This window comes from Urocitellus parryii, chromosome 4 (assembly GCF_045843805.1).
Source record: "Urocitellus parryii isolate mUroPar1 chromosome 4, mUroPar1.hap1, whole genome shotgun sequence".
NCBI classification, from domain to species: Eukaryota; Metazoa; Chordata; class Mammalia; order Rodentia; family Sciuridae; genus Urocitellus; species Urocitellus parryii.
The window spans coordinates 85910769-85930088 of NC_135534.1; positions in this window are offsets into that span (position 1 = coordinate 85910769).

The following is a 19320-nucleotide window of genomic DNA, read 5'->3' on the forward strand; positions in this document are numbered from 1 at the left end:
CTAATCTAACATGATGAAGATTTGGACCTACTTTTTCTTCCATTACGCACAGTGTCTCTGTTCTAATTCCTAGGTCCTTGATCCACTTTGAGCTGAGTTTTGTGCATGTGAAAGATAGGGGCTTAATTTCATTTTGCCGCATATGTATTTCCAGTTCTCCCAGCATCATTTGTTGAAGAGGCTATCTTTTCTCCAATATATGTTTTTGGCACCTTTGTCTAGTATGAGATAATTGTAGTTATGTGGATTTGTCTCTGTGTCCTCTATTCTGTACCATTCATCTACAAGTCTATTTTGGTTTGACTTCCACATTTCTTTGTCCTTCATATTACATAGAATCTAATGCAAAGTTGGAGACACATCCAAAACTCAACATGTGTTGTATTAGTTATTGATAAGACATCTGATACCTACTCCATGCAATAGAAATCTCTGATTTTATCAAAATTCATTTTGCATCACAGAAGCACCATTTGCAAGTATTGAGAATAGACTTTTCACAGAGTGTTTCCTCAACAATGCCCTTTTCTACCTGAGGCAGATCATGGGGCTTCTTGATCATTTTAAGGCAGGTGTGCTTCATTTTCTTATTTCCAAAGGAAGATAAAGCAAGAAACAGATGCTAATTTATTTTATTTATTTTTCATGTTTCACGGGAACAGTTTATTCATGTATATTTCACCAAAGTATATTTCTTTTTTTTAAACTTAATTGATTTTATCAGATGCTAATTTAAAAAGAGGTTTGTGGGTATTTGCATTCAATTTGAATAAATGTAACTTATGTTTGGACATTCATTTATTGTGTATTTTGGATACATATTTGTATTTCAAGTTATCACAACATATATTGAATTGTAAAGAGATGGGAAGTTTTAATGTAACAGATGGCAAATTAAGTACTAAAATAAAATAGATGGATGTTAATGTTAAGCATTGTTTTTATTAGGGATGTTAGAATTTCTACACTCAGTAAATCTTTGTTAATGTTAAAACTCAATGGCAATGTGCGATCCTATGGTATGTGCTTTTAAGTATATATTTTAATATAATTAAGTTTTAATTTTTGGAATTACAATAAAAATTATATGTTATATCACAAAGTAATTCAAATAATATAAAAGGCAAAGAAGAAGATAAAAATGTCCCTAAACTGCAGAATTCAGAAAACATCTCTGTTATGTTGACTATCCTTAGCAAGGTATGAAAGGAGGTGATCTTTCCATTTACATCACTCTGTACACATATATACATAAGTATGTACTGAGAACTTTACATGAAATAGTACATTATACATAATGTTCTAACTTGCTATTTGACTCAATGTGTATTTTTGATGACTTTGCATTTTAATTGATATAGAGAACCTCCTTGTCTGTAATAGTTAATTAATTTTTTGTTGTACTGGAGTAGGATCCACCCACTTCACTGTTGATAGACATTTCAGTTGAATCTACTACACAGAGTACAGGCAGTAACATTCTCATAGGTGTTTTCTGGTAAGCACTGGTTCACATTTCTGTCTTGTATACACCTAAGAGTAACATTGTTGTGTCATGAGACCTGTGTTTCCAGTACTCAGTGGATGATCCCACCAATCAGTCCTCTGAACTGGTCTTTCCAACTTGCTTTTGTAAGAGGTGTTCATGTGAGTTGTGATTTCTATTTTCTTTCTTTATTTCTCAAAACAGTCTGGTGGGTACACAGTGGTATTGCATTTGGGGTTCATTTAGTGTCCCCTGATAACTAATGAAATTGAGCACCATGTCATGTGTTTGCTAACCTTGAAAAACTTTTCTGAATACACATTCTTAAGTTCTATTACAGACCTACTGCCTCAGAATCACTCAGAATCTTCTGTTACCATCCATCAACTTACTGAACATTAATGCAATTTCGGTTAGTATAGGTGACCAGTTGACTAGTATGGTACCCTAAACAAGCTGATAGAAAAATTTGGTATTCCTGATCAGCTATGGAAAATATCAGGATTTCCCTCCTTGCCTCCTTTCCATATTTCCTCTTTTGCTCCCTCTTTTCCTTTTCTTTATGCCCTCCGAAACTACCTGTTTCAGAGAAACGAAAAAAAAAAAAAAAAGATATTGTGAAAGCTTCTAACTATTAAAATTATTCTCATTCTATTATTGACTTTAGAGTCACAGCCCGGATGTTACTAGAACTTTAAAAATTTTTAAATTAAAATTTGATAATAATTGTATTTATGGTATACAATATGAAGAGGATGAACAGGGAAAGGAGAGGTGTTAATGAAGGATACAAAGTTTCAGTTAGGAGGAATTCTAGTGATCTATATTATACAGTGTGTTACTGGATCTTTTGATAACCTGTATGTTGGGAAAAAATTCACCACAAATCTTTAATAGTTCTCCTTGTCTTAAAATCAGAAGTAATGTGTTGGCTGTCCTTGTTACAGACTATCTTTTCAAGGATGGTTGTATTGTGAACATCCTTTAAAGATAGGGTCACAATGGGTAGTTTTCTATGGACTATAGTGATGTTTCTCTCTGGGGCAAATATCAAGCAGGCTTACCATCTATTATAACAGATTTATATTCCTCAATCTTGAATTCTTCTCCTATTATGAAATCCAGTCCATGCCAGGCAGATGTCTCTTTAATGTCAACCAGGAAACTTGGAAAATGCTGATACTTTGGCTACTCATGACATCAGTATTAAAATCCATTTTCTCTGACAGAGAAGGCTAACATTAGTTAATTGGGGCATGCTCTCTTATTGGTTTGCAAGTAAAGTAAAATCTCAGACACCTTACAAATTTCTACCATTATGTGTATACTTGAATTTCAGCTATTCAATGATTATATTTGGCACTGGGTAAAATAGTGATTGACTTAACTAACTTTGATGACCTATTATAGATAAAGTAACACATATGTCTTTTAGGTTTACTTTAGAATAAATATATGTAAAGAATCATATTACAAAACTCAGTACAATTTTTCTATGGTAGAAAAAAAGATCTCATCATTTCTTTAATCAGCTTTTAATGCTTGAAACCCTACCTTGTATGCAAATTTAATTATTCTGTAACTAAAAGGTTCATGAATGCTCTGGAGATAATTCACTTTACTTATTTAGTATAATTTTAGGCTAAATATTATGAATGGGACTTCCAAATTTTGGTGGCAAGGTTTAATGAGGTATAATTACCAGTTCTTAGATATTTGTATGAAGAGAAAAAGCTTACTATTCACCATAAAAGTATTTTATGTATGATGATGAGTGACACAACCTATTATTGAATTTGAATAAGCTTAATTGTCCAAGAAAAATAATTGAAAATAATCCTTTTCTTGTCAAAATATAGCAATTTATCATATGACTCTGTCAGTTGTTATTTAGTATCTTTCCTGGTTGTAGACATGGTTTTTGGTGGTTCATTAGTTATGTCACCAGGAAAACAATATTTTTTACAGTATTGATAATTTCCATTTTCAATATGTTGAAAAGTAAGTTGCAGAAAAATTGACATAAAACAATATAATACTATCAGCATGAGATGTGTGTTTGACTAATTAAAGGGTAAAGTTGAAAATAGATATAAGGATAATTTATCAGTTGTATTACTGAAGGTAATTATATCTTGGCAAAATTATTTACTATTCAGTATGTCATTTAATTTAGGATGTATCAATAATAGTAATAATTCTACTTTTAAGTAACTTATTGCAATTTATACCTACAGGTAATTGAGAGGCATAGGGTCAAAGGGAAACAAATGGAGAGAAAAAGAATTAAACCTGGAGTTAGATAAGCACAGATCAATATATATTCCTGTAGAGTTGAAAATAGAGCCCTAAAATTTAACAGACAAAGAAAAAGAAGGAAAAAATTATTTGTGAGATTTAGAATATCCATAAATTAAGAACATCCAGTTTATCAGAGAAATATCAGTTTCTTGTCCCTGATATATGCAGGATTTTCTTTGAGTAAAGTGTTTATTTAAATTTTTCAAAGATATGAAGAAAAAGGTCAATTCAGTTATGGTAGTTCTTAAGGGAGCCAGAACAATGTGGTATATGTCCTTAGATCTTAAGCATTATTATTGATGTTCAATACTAATTTAGAATAGATTGAAGAGGGAGATTAACTGCTTGTCTTTCAGATCATCAATCATAAATGATATCAACAATCTGGTTTTTGATATGAGTTAAAGAGCAAAAAGCTCTTTTCTGGCAAGAACCTGGGATCCAGATATTTAGGATAGTTTTTAAAAGGGCTCTCTATATTCTTTGGTAATCAGCTGGGAAAGGGTTGATTTAAAGTGTTCCTAAATAGCAGGGAGATAATGGAGTCACTTGCCTGCATAGATGATGACTCACTCTGTCTTGGAGGTGGTTGCAGGTATATGTCAAGGCAAAGCCACAGTGAAGTATAAATATAAAGATACTGTAGTAAAATGATAGCACCTAAAATATTCTAGCACAGCATACTTTTGAGATACAATGTTGGGCTTCCACTTTACAAAGTCATAACTTTACAAGGCTGCTTTTTCTTAGTATCAAATTCATTTGGATGAAGGTGAGTCTGAATACTCTACATGGTTATGGGATACTGTTTCCACACTTTGCATTGAAAGGAGATAAGGACTTTTAAAAGGATCTTTCCATTTGCATGGGGTCATTTTCTTATTTTTCCTTTTGGGTGTTTTTGCTTTTGCTTTATGATTACCACTTGAATAGTGAGAGATTTATTTCTAAGGCATCCTCTTTCATCTGCAAAGAAATATTTCTTACTGCTCCAGGAACTCAGTTACCTTTTTCTTTTTCTACTTAAATCCGTTTTTATTCTCTACCATCATATCACACTTAAAGTCCTGCAGTGGACTTTAAGCTTGTTTTATTGCTGTTTGGATTAGAAACAGTCACTAAGCATCTCCTGCTGTAAACTTCCCAGTGAGCTCAGACTTCCTTCCACATGGCTCCCAGGGGGAAGGAAAACAGGACAACTTCCTTCTCTCCTCTAAATTCTACCCCAAGATTGAAAGAATATAAACATTTGGATCCTTAGGATTTTCAGAACTAAAAGGATTACTACTATTTAGAAAACTCACAAAAAATCATAGAAATGCATTTTTTTCACATTAGGGATCACATTATAATGAACAAATACATTTAATTGAAATCAACCAAGAGAAGATAAATTATAATGATTTCTCTTCCCTTTTTCTTCCTTTCAAAATATACTGGGATTTTTTTGTACTTTTAATTTAGTCACCTCTTAGATTTACAGTTTTAGACCATTTTTACATGAAAGTATAAAAATTGATTTTATCTTTTTTCATAAGTATATAAGAAATGAAGACAATTTATTTGAATTTGATCCTACTACAAATAACTAGATATATAATTTAAAAAGAAAGTAGCTATGATTTCTAGGTAAAAATGATATAGTTTATATATTAAACTTTGAAATTCTCTATTACATTATAAGAATCTTTTAATTTCTCAGGTATATTGGGTGTCGTGCTAACTTTAATAAATTAGCAGAAAAGCTCAATATTTGAAGTATTTTTCATTCTATCTTTGGAATGTTCACTGCTGGTTTTGACACCAGGATGAAAATCCCTTATGCCTTCCTCTTCTTTTCTTCATACCTTATGAGGGGCAATGCCAATGTGTATTTAGTTGATTTCTGGGGAACATGTTATGCTCCCAAATTTAAAAGAGTTTTATTCTCTCTCTCTCTCTCTCTCTCTCTCTCTCTCTCTCTCTCTCTCTATATATATATATATATATATATATATATATATATATATATACACACACACACACACTCATATACATGTGTGTATATATATATATATATTTTTTTTTTTTTAAATAAGATAATCATTCTCTGTCTTCCATTGACTCCTGTGTGTATGTCTCATTGGTCTGCCAATTTCAGAAAGCAGGTTTTAGTACAAGCACAGCAATCTTAGGGCCTACTTTAGTTTGATGCTTCTTATATTTAGCAAAAGAGCTTTCTATTTAATCAGTCAAACTTCTGGAGTTGATGAATAGAGTATTAATTAAATATTCCTCTGATAAAACATTTCTCTGTTTTGTTTTGCTTGTAATATGAATGTTTTTTCATTGGGATTTTGGAGAGAAGGGGAGATAAGGTAGTCAAGTCAAGTTTCAGTATTCCAGGGTTCCTGACATCTTAATAGTACACCTTAAGACAACTCTATTATACTGAATTTTATTGTTACAGAATGAATTTGCTATTTATCTGAGCAAACTTCTTAGTTAAAACTGTGTTGAAGTAAGAAAGGGTTATTAACAGGTATAATTATTCATACTGAATGTTTATACTGTTTAAATTTTCTAAATTTTAACTTAATAAAAACCAAACCAAAAAAGGAAGGAGATTAACTTTTGTTCAGGCTATTGCAATAAGATAAGCATTCTAGATTAAAAAATCAGAGGATCTCAGCAGGGTGGTTTTTACCTTAGATTTTTTAGGGAGGGGAAAATTTTTCAGATAGGGTAGCTGATATATAGGATTCTTTTTCAAGAAGAGAAAGTCTCAGTCATTTATCTAAATGAGAAGTGTTTTTCTTTGTGCTTGGCTAGATTCAGAGGAAAAATATTTCTGAACTTAGTGAATCATAACAATGAGTTCTAACCTTCACTAATCAATGACACAAAGTATAAAAACTTGGAAAGTTCTATATCAGGTCATCAGGAGACCTCGGCAAAAGGAGAAAGAACGGTGTTCGGTCCAATCTTTTCCTTTCTTCTTATTTAAGACACATATTGTTTTAGAACAATTTTAGGTATTAGAGTGATTTTAGTGAACCAAGATTTGATCTTCCAGTCTATAAAAGTAGCAGTTTCTTGTTGACTGTATTCTTGGAAAAAAGGATATATTATCTATTCTAATCTGAACATTGTCTGGAATTCAGAAAAAATTATGGAGACAAAGCATTTACTTAGTAGGATATCTATGAAAATAAGCAGAAAATTGTCTATTAAAGGTTATATTAAAGAGTTCTACCAAGACTTGGATCCAGTTGGCAACCAGCTAGTAGATTATAGTAGATTGAGGCAGAATGGTCCTTTAATAACAGGGTGAAGACAGTGTGAGGCAGTAGATTTCTTGGTTAGTGTTCTTATGAGTGATAGAGTTGTCATAGAAATTTTAGGGAACAAACATGCAGTAGGTGCTTCTAATCACAATATATGTCCTCTCTCTGGAGGCCCAGATTATTTGAAATGCTGATTGGTTATACATCTCTGCACATTGAGGCTCTGGAAGTTCTTGAGTGAGGAGGTCAGTGTTCTTTGTCATATTATTCATGGTGATGGTTATCTCCTCTATTGGGAGGGGGAATGTAAGAGTTTCATTTCACTTCTTGTGTGGTTCATACTGCAGTATTCTGCTACTCATGACACAGTGGTGGTCCAAAATGTGATTGGATGTAGAAGTCAAGTTCTCCCAAATCCTTAGCTTCTTTTATATGATGTCCTAAGATCCATAGTAAAAGGAAGACTAGAGTATAGGTTTTAGTGCCATTCTCAGTGTTTGGGAGGAAATCGCTAGGGGCATGTTAAGATGGATTATATGGTATTGAGGAAGAGAAAAATTTAAATAGAAAGAGGTTGATTTAAAAATCTAATAAGGACTGATGACATTGGTTGGGTGACAAGACTCTGTGTAGCTTTCTGGGAGATATGAGTAGGCTTAATTTTTACAAAGTAAATAGGAGTCTTGGAGGCTATACAAGGAGAATGGAAGTAGTTGTTTGCCATAGATTATCTTAATATCAGATTGCTCTAATAGGCTGATTGAGACTTTTCAATCTGAGTACCCTCTTTTGACAGTAACTGATAGTAGTTTGATTAAAGGTTGCATTTTTCTGTAAGGAAATAATGAGTATTCCAAGGAGAACCATCAGGGCTATCAGTATAAAAGGAATACCGACAGTAAATAGAACTGGGCCATCTGTAAAAATTGCAAGAGAAGTGAACGTCATCTTTTCTAGATTGAATTTAGATCTTCATTTAACCAATATAAAATATAAGAAGAGTTTCCTAATATTGTATGTGTGAAAACTGCTAAATTAATAGTAGTGGTTTTAGGATGAGAAGAGAAATGTAGGAAAAGATGGTGGAGCCTAGATGAAAGGGCAAGAAAATCTTTTATCAGAATGAGTAATCAGGCTGGGGATGTGGCTCAAGCGGTAGCGCGCTCGCCTGGCATGCGTGCGGCCCAGGTTCGATCCTCAGCACCACATACCAACAAAGATGTTGTGTCCGCCGAGAACTAGAAAATAAATATTAAAAAAAAAATTCTCTCTCTCTCTCTCTCTCTCTCCTCTCTCACTCTCTCTTTAAAAAAAAAAAGAATGAGTAATCAATTCATGGATGTAATCCAAAGATTTTTGAATTTTTAAAATCTTATAGGCAAATAAGGACTATAAAAAAGAAAACAGTAGGGAGGACCAAAAGAAAAAGAGAGATATAACTTAATAAAGTTTTGAAACTAACGGGCAGTTATAAAATGAAAGAAATCAGTCTTTAAAAGGATACATACATGGCCAAGAGGCAAGGGAAAAGACATAAAACATTAGTAGTCATTAGGGAAATGCAAATTATAGACCTAATGTAAAACCAATTTATACCCAGTAGGATAAGTTTAATTTAAAAAAAAAAAAGGTTAACAACTATTGACAAAGATGTGGAGAAATAGGAACCATTAAACATTGCTGGTAGAGTTTTTATGGTGAATGGTATATCTGTCTCACAAACATTTTGGCAGATCCTCAAAAAGTTACACCTAGAATCAACATATGACCTACTACTCTTAGGTGTATATCCAAGAGAACTGAAAGCAAAACATATGTTCACATAACAACTTTTGAACAAATTTTTATAATAGCATTATTAATAATATTAAAAATTGAAATTACAAAAATGTCCAACACTGACAAATGGATAAATAAAATGTGTTAAATCAGTACAAATATTACTCATCCATTAAAAAAGGAATAAAATATTGATTCATGATACAACATGAATGCAGCTTGAAAATATGATGCTAGTGAAAGAAGCCAGGTGCAAAAGTTTGCATACTATATAATTTAATTTATTTGAAATTTCTAGGAAAAGCAAATTTATAGAGACAGAAAATATATCAGTAGTCACCAGAGGTTGGGAAGGGGAGTAGAGAGCTGAGGGTGACAGCTTATGAGTTTTTTTATAAGGTGATAAAATATTCTGGGATTAGAAAGTTGTGGTGGTTGCACTATTTATGAATATACTAAAAGCCACTGAATTATTGAGGATTTCATGGTAAATTATATCTAAATTGAAAAGAATAAATGGATGATAATGAGAAAGATACAAAGGAGGAATACAGAAGGATTAAATACAGAATCCTAAGGGATCTTGGTTTAGTGCCTTGGTGGAAGCTGACAACTTTGTGTTTTTATTTTCTTGAATTCAAGTTCTTGGGAAAACAGTTTACCTCATGTTACATTTTCTTCAAGGTATTTTGAAAGACCTTAATTAAAAAAGAATTCTATTTAAATGAATTTGCATTTGTAATGAAGCTTATATTTTTATGAGTGTACTCCTTGTAATTTTGGTAGTGTTGGAGTAGTGTTGGTGGTTAGAAATCTAGCACCATGCTTTTTATGTTTGGGTTAAAGATGATGTTTCAATGGTGTCTTACAGAAGACTAGGTATCTGACCTAAAGATGATGTGAAGACGTAGGAGTATTTTTTGGGAGAGGCAACTTGACCTATTGTTGATAAGTATATTTAATAATATCTTGGCATTATTTAAGGAAATAAAATTGTGTCAGATTAGAGCCTCCTAACATTCAAGAGGACTAAGTAATCCTCATTGGCCTGCTGGCAATAATTTCATAAAAGGATAGTTGAACTTGATGATGGGAGAAAGATGAGGGGATCCAAGCATTATCAGACATAAAGACAAGTCTTTGGATAAAGGCAGGTCAGGTGCCTCAGACACCTTGCTCCTATGAATTTAATGAAATCATTGACCCATTCTGTTTTTCTAGAGGTTTGAGGGCAATAGGAATAGTGGAGTGGAATTACTCTTTGAATATCCTGAATAACCTTATCAGTGAAGAAACAAATGAATTCCCAAAGTAGGGAAAGTTTTCCTACCAGCAACTTAGCTAGTTATAATGGTGGCAATGGCCTGTTGACCAAAAAAAAAAAAAAAAAAAAAAAAAAAAAACCAGTTCTTAACCATCCTGAAAACATACAGGCTACAGTAGAACAAATTTGTACTCATGAGATTTTTTAGAGTTGATTAAAATCCATTTGCCCATGAAGAAGGGACCAGAGAGAATTGACTCTTACATTTGCTTGGCTTTATATTTTTGCCAGGATGGTTTTCCTAAAAAATGGGGCAAATTGAGGTTACCTGCTCAACATGTGAGCTGAAGTGTTCCCATCAATATTTGTGGAGATTTCAAAGATGATCTTTTCTGTGGGCTTTGCTGAGGCTGTTGACTAAGTTTTAGGTGAGAGACCAAGGAGAGAGAAATAGCCATCTGAGTGTCTTCAAAACCCATCTGAGTGTATACCATCCAGCTGTTTCCAGTTAGTTTTTTCAGCCTCAGACCTTAGTAATTGATGTCCCATACATTCTCAAAGTAGAGTTTCTGTCTTTAAAGAAGGTAGCATGAGGGGGATTATGAAGGTGGTTGAGGGAATGTTTTCTTGCAAAAGTAGCTATCTTAGCATCTTTATATATCAAGGGGTTTTCTTTAGCATCAGCAGTCTGGCTACAGGTATGAACTTCAGTTTTGAGCATTACTAACTCATTGGGTCTTGGTAAAGGTTTCAATAAACTAGCTATTGGAGTTCCATTTTTGATGGGTATACTTGCCTCTATCATGAACCCTTTTTGTTTCCTTAGGGTACAAAGATCATGTACTACTCCAAAAACATATCTACCACCTCTGTAAATGTTAGCTCTCACCTTGTGCCAGAATGTAGTTCTGGTGAGATCTATGATTCCAGCTGCTTGATTAATTTAACTTCAGGTAGGGGTTTAGACTCAATAGATTGTTCAGAGTTTATAATACTAGGCCTTGCTTGAAATTCCCCATTTGTATTCCTGAGGCAAGAATTAGTATGAATAAAGTGGTTTCTGGGTACTGAAGAAGAGTTTTTGTGGTGAGGTTCAGGTGAAGAGAAATTATAGACTGTGTGATACTGATACAGTTATGAGGTAATTTTTCAGATAGAAGCATGAAAAGTAGATGATGGAGGATTAGGCGGAGTTTAATAGTAATGTGATCGGGAGAATGTAGTCAGATATTATAGAATGAGAGTGTGGGAATAGAAAAATGGTGATATTCTCAGGAAGTATTAAAGTCTGAACTATATTGTGCTACAATATAGGATGAATAAATAACTCAGAACTAAGTCAGCAGTGGTCTCAACCAATCTGACAACAGCAGCAACTAGAGAAAAGAGGATATGCCTGAGACAGAGTTCTAAAGTGAAGCAAAGTATCCAGAAGGACTTGGCTTCCCTTGTATGTTTGAATGAGGATGCCTAAAGCAGGTCTTTCCCCTGTGTGCATAAAAATGGAAAAAGGCCATGAGAAATCAGAAAGTTCATGAAAAAAGGAGATGACAGGGTTCATAGTTTTGAAGTTCAAAAGAAGGAGAATCTTAAGTAAGGGATTTGAAGATTGATTCTTTAGTCAGGCCATCAAAAGAGGAGGCAATAATGGAAAAGTTAGGAATCTAGTTCTGACACTACCCAATTAATCCTATGGACCCTTGCAGTTATGTTTTAGTCTCAGAGACTGGGAAATTGGTAATGGCATTAATTCATTCAGTGACTAGATTATTCCCTTCAGAGGAGTTATTTTATCTTGGGTAATGCACTTGAGGGCTGCATAATGACATTTGTTCTTGGAGACCATGTGTCTCTTATGACAACAGCTTATAGTAAATTTTAGATATATACAAGCAAGTTGCCCAAATCATGTGGGCAGAAAAGAAGGTCATCTACACATTAGGTCAGCGTTTCAGATAAAGTTAAATTTCCCAAATTTGCATCTTAGGTTTGAGGGAAATAAATAGGGGGCTCAATAAACCTGTTAGGCATAATACATACTGTTTATTTCCATTAGAATGCAAAAAGATATTGTGCATTAGGGTGAAGAGGTATACCGAAGGAAAAAAAAAAGAAAAGAAAAAGGCAGAACAGAAGTCGATGACCATAAATGATTTGTGGTAGACTGGCTAGAAGTCAGAATAGTGTTTGGGTTAGAAACTTGAATGAACTGGGGACGACTATTTCTTTATTGCTCTCAGGTCCCAGACTAGCTTGTTTCATTTGCATTTGTCTTCCTTTCTCAAAGGACAGGAGTATTTCAGGTATGGGATGTAGGGATTCAGAGTCCCTTGTCAGAGACCTGAATTATAGCTGAAGACCTTGGAGGGTTTCTGGTTAAGAGGACACAGTGGTGATCTTATGAATAATGTGGAAGAGTAAATTTCTTCCTGAAGAGGTTCTGCTCTCCAGGTTTGCCTTGCCAGTAGAGTTAACAGTCCAAATGGTGTCAGGTGTCTCATTATAGTTTGTACCTAAAGTTTTCTTAGGATTTGGAAGTTTTGACAGGAGCAAGAAAAGTCATATGGTTAATAATAGTCACTAAAAACAAAGGTGAGTATATGCAAAGTCAGAGACCTGAAAGGTGAAGCCCTTAAGAGAGCAAAGAATGCTAGCTTTCCAGTTGGAAGGTAAATCTCTTTCCAGAAATGCAACTTAGGGTAGTGGAACTAAGCAGAGAGCTATCAGGGGCAGTGATATTTAAACTATTTTTTTTTTTCGTACAACAGGCATATGGCAGATTAGGTTCTTCACAAGTTTGGTTTGCATATTTAGTCTGCATATAAGCACAGAGGGTGTTCTGATTTCTTTGAAGGACCTTCTGAAGATGGTCAGAATAACTTTTTTAAAACCATAAAGTGATGTAAGTGAGATACACTAGCATTTTCACAAGGTGATATAAATTCAGCAGCCCAGGAAGATATAACCTCAGAATCAGGCTGAATTGATTACTAAATTCCCTATTCTTAGAGGGTTCCAGAAAGCCTTTAATAATATCATGTAAACCCGAGTGAGACCCAAACCTATAGAGAACTCGTTCAGGTGGACACTCAGGTCTTTGAATTCTAGTCACAGGAGGGGAAGGACCAGTAATATAGGTATGGATAAGAAATTAGGAAATAAGTCATTTTAATGGAGGTAGGGAGCAAGTAAATGGAATAGGGGTTAAATAGGGAAAGAATAAAAGGAAAAGAGAATTCACAAAGAAGGGATGACTAAGAGGAAAGGAGTTGGGTGGTACACATAGAGGGTTATTGGTGAAGAAAGGGTTATAGGTTTTTATGGGGGTGAAGGAAGGACTGAGGAATGGATTGGTGGTAAGATAGACAATTTTAAAGAAATTCTTCAGTTGAAATATTGTAGAGGTATTTTCTCATTTTTTTTAGCTTTCTCATACCAAACAAAATAAGCTGATAATTGGTAAGAAGTAGTCTTAGAGCCCTGAGATTCAAGGGCATTCCATAGTAAACAAATTTAGTGGATCCCAGGTGACACTAACAGGCCATTGGAGTCCTAACTTGTCCTTATTCAAATTCAACTATTTTGAATACTGAATTGTCACTATAGATAAGATCTTATAGTTGACACAGGTTTTGGAAGAAGATTGAAAAGTGGATTTAAAGTCCTGTAGTTTCAAGGTTAAACAAAAGCTGGCAAAAAAAAAAAAAAAAAAAAAAACCAAACCAAAGAGTGCTCAAACAGAGTAAAAATCAAATCCTGACTATACTACCATAGATAAATATCCAAAGCACAGGGATAAGTTGCTGAACCCACAAACTCCTGAGTTTCTAGTCAGGAAAGGAGACAGCTCCAGAGGCCACAGTAACTGTGGCACATGAATGAGTAATGGATTATGTGACATTTGCATTTACTGTTACAACCAGAAGATTTTGATTCAATTTTCATTTTATTTTTTCTGTATTTCCTTACATACTAGAGCCTAGAGCCATTAATTTCTCTTGTGATTTAGTGAGAAAAACATATTTAGATAGTTGAATATCACATCTGTCGAGACTATGACCCAAACAAACCTTGATTAGGAAAAGAAAGCAAATGACGTGGAGTGGATAAAGACAGTTGTGAACTCTTAACTGAAACACATCTATTCCCTATAAATTTCTTTAAGGTACATTACTCTTTATGGATCACAAAATGCTCCTCTAAGTGGGTCTCCCAGTAGAGACATAGGATGAAGAAAAATAGTTAAGTGCCATTTTTGCTTAAATGGAAAACACACCTGAACCTAGCAACACTTAGTGGTTCTTTTTATACTTATGTTTTCCATAACATAAACTTTGATTTATTATTTAACAAGCATTTAATTACTTACCTAAACATTTCATTTGGGGAAACAGATATTGTAATGATGTCCGCAAGGATTTGCCACATCTCAAATTTTCATGTTTTCCTTCCATATCATCAAGAATAAAACATATATAATTTTATGGAGGAAAGAGTAGTTGGAGAATGAGAAATGCTTGAGTTTGAATCTGACTATGATACTTATTATGCAGCTTTGATCAAGATACTTAACATTCTTTTTAGAATGTCAGCTCTACACAGACAAAAATCATTTTTTTTCCTTGATGATATATTCTGATACCTAGAGCCGTATATAATATATATTGTGCTTAAAATGTTTGTTAAATGTTTGTTGAATAAATGTTTTTAATTAAAAATAGTATGTGTAAGGGGAGACAAAAAATAATAAGATAAAGTGTGTGTAGAACTTATCAATATGGTAGCACATTCTTAATATATAGTAGGTCTCATTTTTTTTCAGATCATCGCTCAATGTCACCTTCAAAAAAAGGTTTTCCATAAAAAACAAACAAACAAAAAATGCTTTCCCTTGTACAGCAATATTTAATTGCCAAAGTAGAATGGAATATTTATTAAAGAAATATTTTTAATGGTAATACATGTGTTTATTTCTAGGAATCATGTTCATTGTAGTTTTTAAGTATATCTGAATAGAATATATGGGAACAAAAATCCCTGTATTGGTTGTTATTACATTATCTAAAATATTGTCTTCTCTACATAGGCTATATATTAAAAAAACCATAAGGTTTTCCCATATGAAGATGTCAAGCCCTGGCTTTATTCTCTCTGGGAGTTACCCTCCTCTGGCATTCTTTCATTTACTTTTTGATTATTTATAATGTCTTACTATAATGTAAGCCCCATAAAGAAAAGGAGTTTTGCACTAGTCACTGTATATATCCTGCACCTACAGTGCCTGTCACAAAATAAGTACTTTGTAAATGTTTATTGAATATTGGAGGAGATGAGAAGTATTTGCTATTGTTTTTGCTGTTTTGGGTAGGTGAGTACTAGGGTTTGAACTCAGGGGCACTTGATCACTGAGCCACATCCCCGGCCCTATTTTGTATTTTATTTAGAGACAGGGTCTCACTAAGTTGTTTAGTGCCTCGCTTTTGCAGAGGCTGGCTTTGTACTTGAGATCCTCCTGCCTCAGCCTCCTGAGCCACTGGGATTATAGGCAAGAGCCACTGTGCCCAGCTGCTTTTGCTTTTAATCATGTATTAGAGTTTAGGGACTGAAATGGCTCTGTACAAAATGTTCAACCTGAACAAATAAAGAATAAAAGGGAAGAAAACATTTTTATGAAAAATTTCTGAGAAATTTGAACCAGAAATTTGACATATGGACCACCAATGACTAATAAGGAAAGTGTCATGAGGGTAGATGACAATCATGTCTGGCTTATACGTTAATACCTGGTCCAGAACATTGTGTCTGGTATAGAGGAGCTGCTCAAAAACATGTGTTGAACAAAGAAGTATATATGAAATCAGTGAACATTATCTCCCAATAGTTTACTAAAATTGTCAGTAGATTCATTTGTAAAAATAGGAGATAAGTATTGTCTCAAAGATGGGGAACCAATCAGTGCTAAAATGGGTGTAATTTATTCCTCAAAACCAGATTCAGATGAAATCTGCTTTTTATTCTCTATTCTTCAAGATATCAGGAAACTTCATCTCACTCATGTTTTAAGTATTTCTCTCTAGCTTTCTGAGACTGTGTTAGAATATGGGTATCTGGAGAGCGTGAAGGAAGTCTCAGATTTTCAGTGTGCAAAGGTCATACTGGTATTGTAACCATAGGACATATATGACCATTCTATATGGTACCTGTTATGGTATGGATATGTGGTGTTCCCCAAAAGCTCATGTATGAGACAATGCAAGGATATTCAGAGGTGAAATGTTTAGATTATGAGATTTATAACCTAATCAGTGGATTAATCGCTGATATGGATTAACTTGGTGGTAACTGTAGGCAGGTAGGGTGTGGCTGGAGGAGGTAGGTGACTGGGACATACCTTTGGGTTTTATATTTTGTCCCTGTAAGCAGAGTGCTTTCTCTGCTTCTTAGTTCCATGTCCTGAACTGCCACACCCTTCCACCTTGATGTTTAGGGGCCAGAGCAAGGGAGTCAGTCATCTATAGATTGAGACTTTGAAAACCATGAGCCTCAAATAAATTTTTCCTTCTCTACATTATTCTTGTCAGGTCTTTTGGCCACAGTGATGCAAAGCTGATTAAAACAGTACCCATGTGACCATCTAAGACTTTCTTAGTGTTCCATAATGCCACTGTATTGCATGATCCTCATTCTTCCTCAGAGTGGATTTAAAGATCTTCAAAAGAATCTTCTCCAGTGGTTATAGTTTCTTACCATAGAATACTTGGATGCTCTTAAGTCTTCTGTTCTGGGCAAGCACTAAATGGTGTCCTGCATTTGCCTCTTATTGTGACAGAGAAGCATGATTCTTCATTGCTTACTGGAAGTCTAGTATTAATTTTCTTCAGAGTCCTGGGGAAGCACATTCTTTATTTTCACTTTTGAGCCCTTTGTACCTGTATATCCTTGAACGAGATTATATGCCACATTGATTTACCCATTCTCAAACAAGATTTGATGACAGAAACTGGGGGAATTTTTTTTCCATTGGTGGTGACCTCTCATTTCGGGTTCTGTCACATAAGATTTCTGAGGATAGGGAGCCTAGATTTTGAACTCATGAATACTTCCTGGGGTGAGGAACATCTATACCTTTTTTTCTTTTACTCTTTGTAGCAGGGAGAAAAACCCCATGAATTATTGTCTAAATAAATTTTCTTCCCCAATTAAAGTTTTTCTGTATTGCAATATCTTTTTATAAATGTGTTTTATGTACTTGGGCATCTTCTTTCTCTAAGCAGTTATTCTCATAGCTAAATTGTGATTCAGATATTTTATATTCTCTCTGAGCATTCTAAAATTTGGGTATGTGAACTTGCTTTCAAGAATTAAAGTCAAACTGATTGCCTTGGGAGAGATTTCCTCCATAATCCTAGATGTCCTGAGCTTAAAAACTATAAGAAAAATTAATTAAGATGAAATTTCCAGCTACCACCTCTTTATCTCACTTTCATTAACCTTTTTCAAATTCTTGGCTTCCACTTTTATTTGTGGATCTCATTTTTTAATCTTCCCAGAGTCTGACATGGCATGTCTTGCTGTGATCCTTTAATTGCTGGAGGGAAAGATCATTGCCATTTCCAGCTTTTATCCCAAATTGGCATTTAAAAATTTTTGATGGGTCTTTGGCCTCTCTTTCTAAGTCCTGGGTCGTAACTATTCCCAAGCTTATACTTACAAGGGAGGTTGTGCCAGAAAGTCTGATTTCATGAGAGACCAGCTCAGATTTTTTCCCTTATCCTTCCCTGGTTTATAAATATCCACCAAATGTATCTACTTTGACAGTGTTTGTTTAGAGTTCTCTTCATTAGCACTATTTTAGTCAGCTTTTTGTTACTGTGACCAAAATATCCAACAAGACCAACTTAAAGGAAGGAAAGTTTATTTGAGGTTCATGTTTTCAGAGGTCTCAGTCTATAGAAAGCCATGTCCATTGCTCCAGGCCCACAATGAAGCGGACCATCATAGCCAAAGGACAGGGCAGAGGAAAGTAGCTCACCTCATGGTGTCCAGAAAGCAGAGAGAGGGAGAAGGGGAAAAAGGGACGCAGGGTAGAATAACAATTACAGGGCACACTCCCAGGGACCCATTTCCTCCATCCATGCTTATCTACCTGCAGTTACCACCCAGTCAGTTCATTTATACTAGGATAAACTGATTAGGTCATAGCTCTCACAATCCAATCGTTTCACACTAAAATATTCACACACTAACACAGGAGTTTTTTTTGGGGGGGATATAAGATATCCCATATTTTAGATATATTGAAATTCAAATGGGATTTTCAGATATCCCATATTGCAGATAAACATAGCAAGCACACAACCCCAAAGAGATACTTTAGCTTTCTTCAATATGCAGTGGTTATCTCCGAAATTTTCTACCTTTGCACTTGGTCACTGTTTTTTTTTTTTTTTTTTAAGGTTATCCTTGTGTTTAGGTACCATCTTCTGATCAATATGTGTGTATTGGTATGTGTTTGTGAGTATTTTTGTGTTATGATTGGATGTCAGGTGTCCCCCATGTCATGTGTGAGACGATGTAAGAAGGCTTAAAGGTGAAATTATTGGGTTATGAGATCCTTAATCCAAGCAGTGATTTAATCCCCTGATAGACTTACTGGGTGGTAACTGAAGGCAGGTAGGCTGGGCCTGGAGGAGGAGGGTCATTGGGAGTGTGCATTTGGGATATTTATTTTGTCACTACAGATTGGATCTTGCTCTCTCTGCTTCCTGGTGTGATGTCTTGAGCTGCTTCCCTCCACTACACTTTTCCACCATGATGTTTAGTCTTACTTTAAGCTCTGAGGAATGGAGTTTGCTGTCTATGGACTGAAAACTCTAAAACCATGAGCCCCCAAATAAACTCCTCCTCTTCTAAAATTCTTCTTGTCAGGTCTTTTAGTCACAACAGTGAAAAAACTGACTAAACCATTGTGTATGTGTGCTTTCTTTTTCTTGTTAATTATTGATTATTTTTTTTTCTATTCAGACATTAGTCATTAAATTATTATTTATTTATTATTATTATCACTAAGTTAAATAATTAGTAAGGCATTAGCCTGAGGCTGTCTCCATACTTTGAATATTTACATAACAAAGTGGGAGCCCAATTTGTAAAGAAACTGAAACCTGGGGTTTGCTGTTCAGTGGTAGAGCACTTTCCTAGCATGTGTGAGGCCCTGGGTTCAA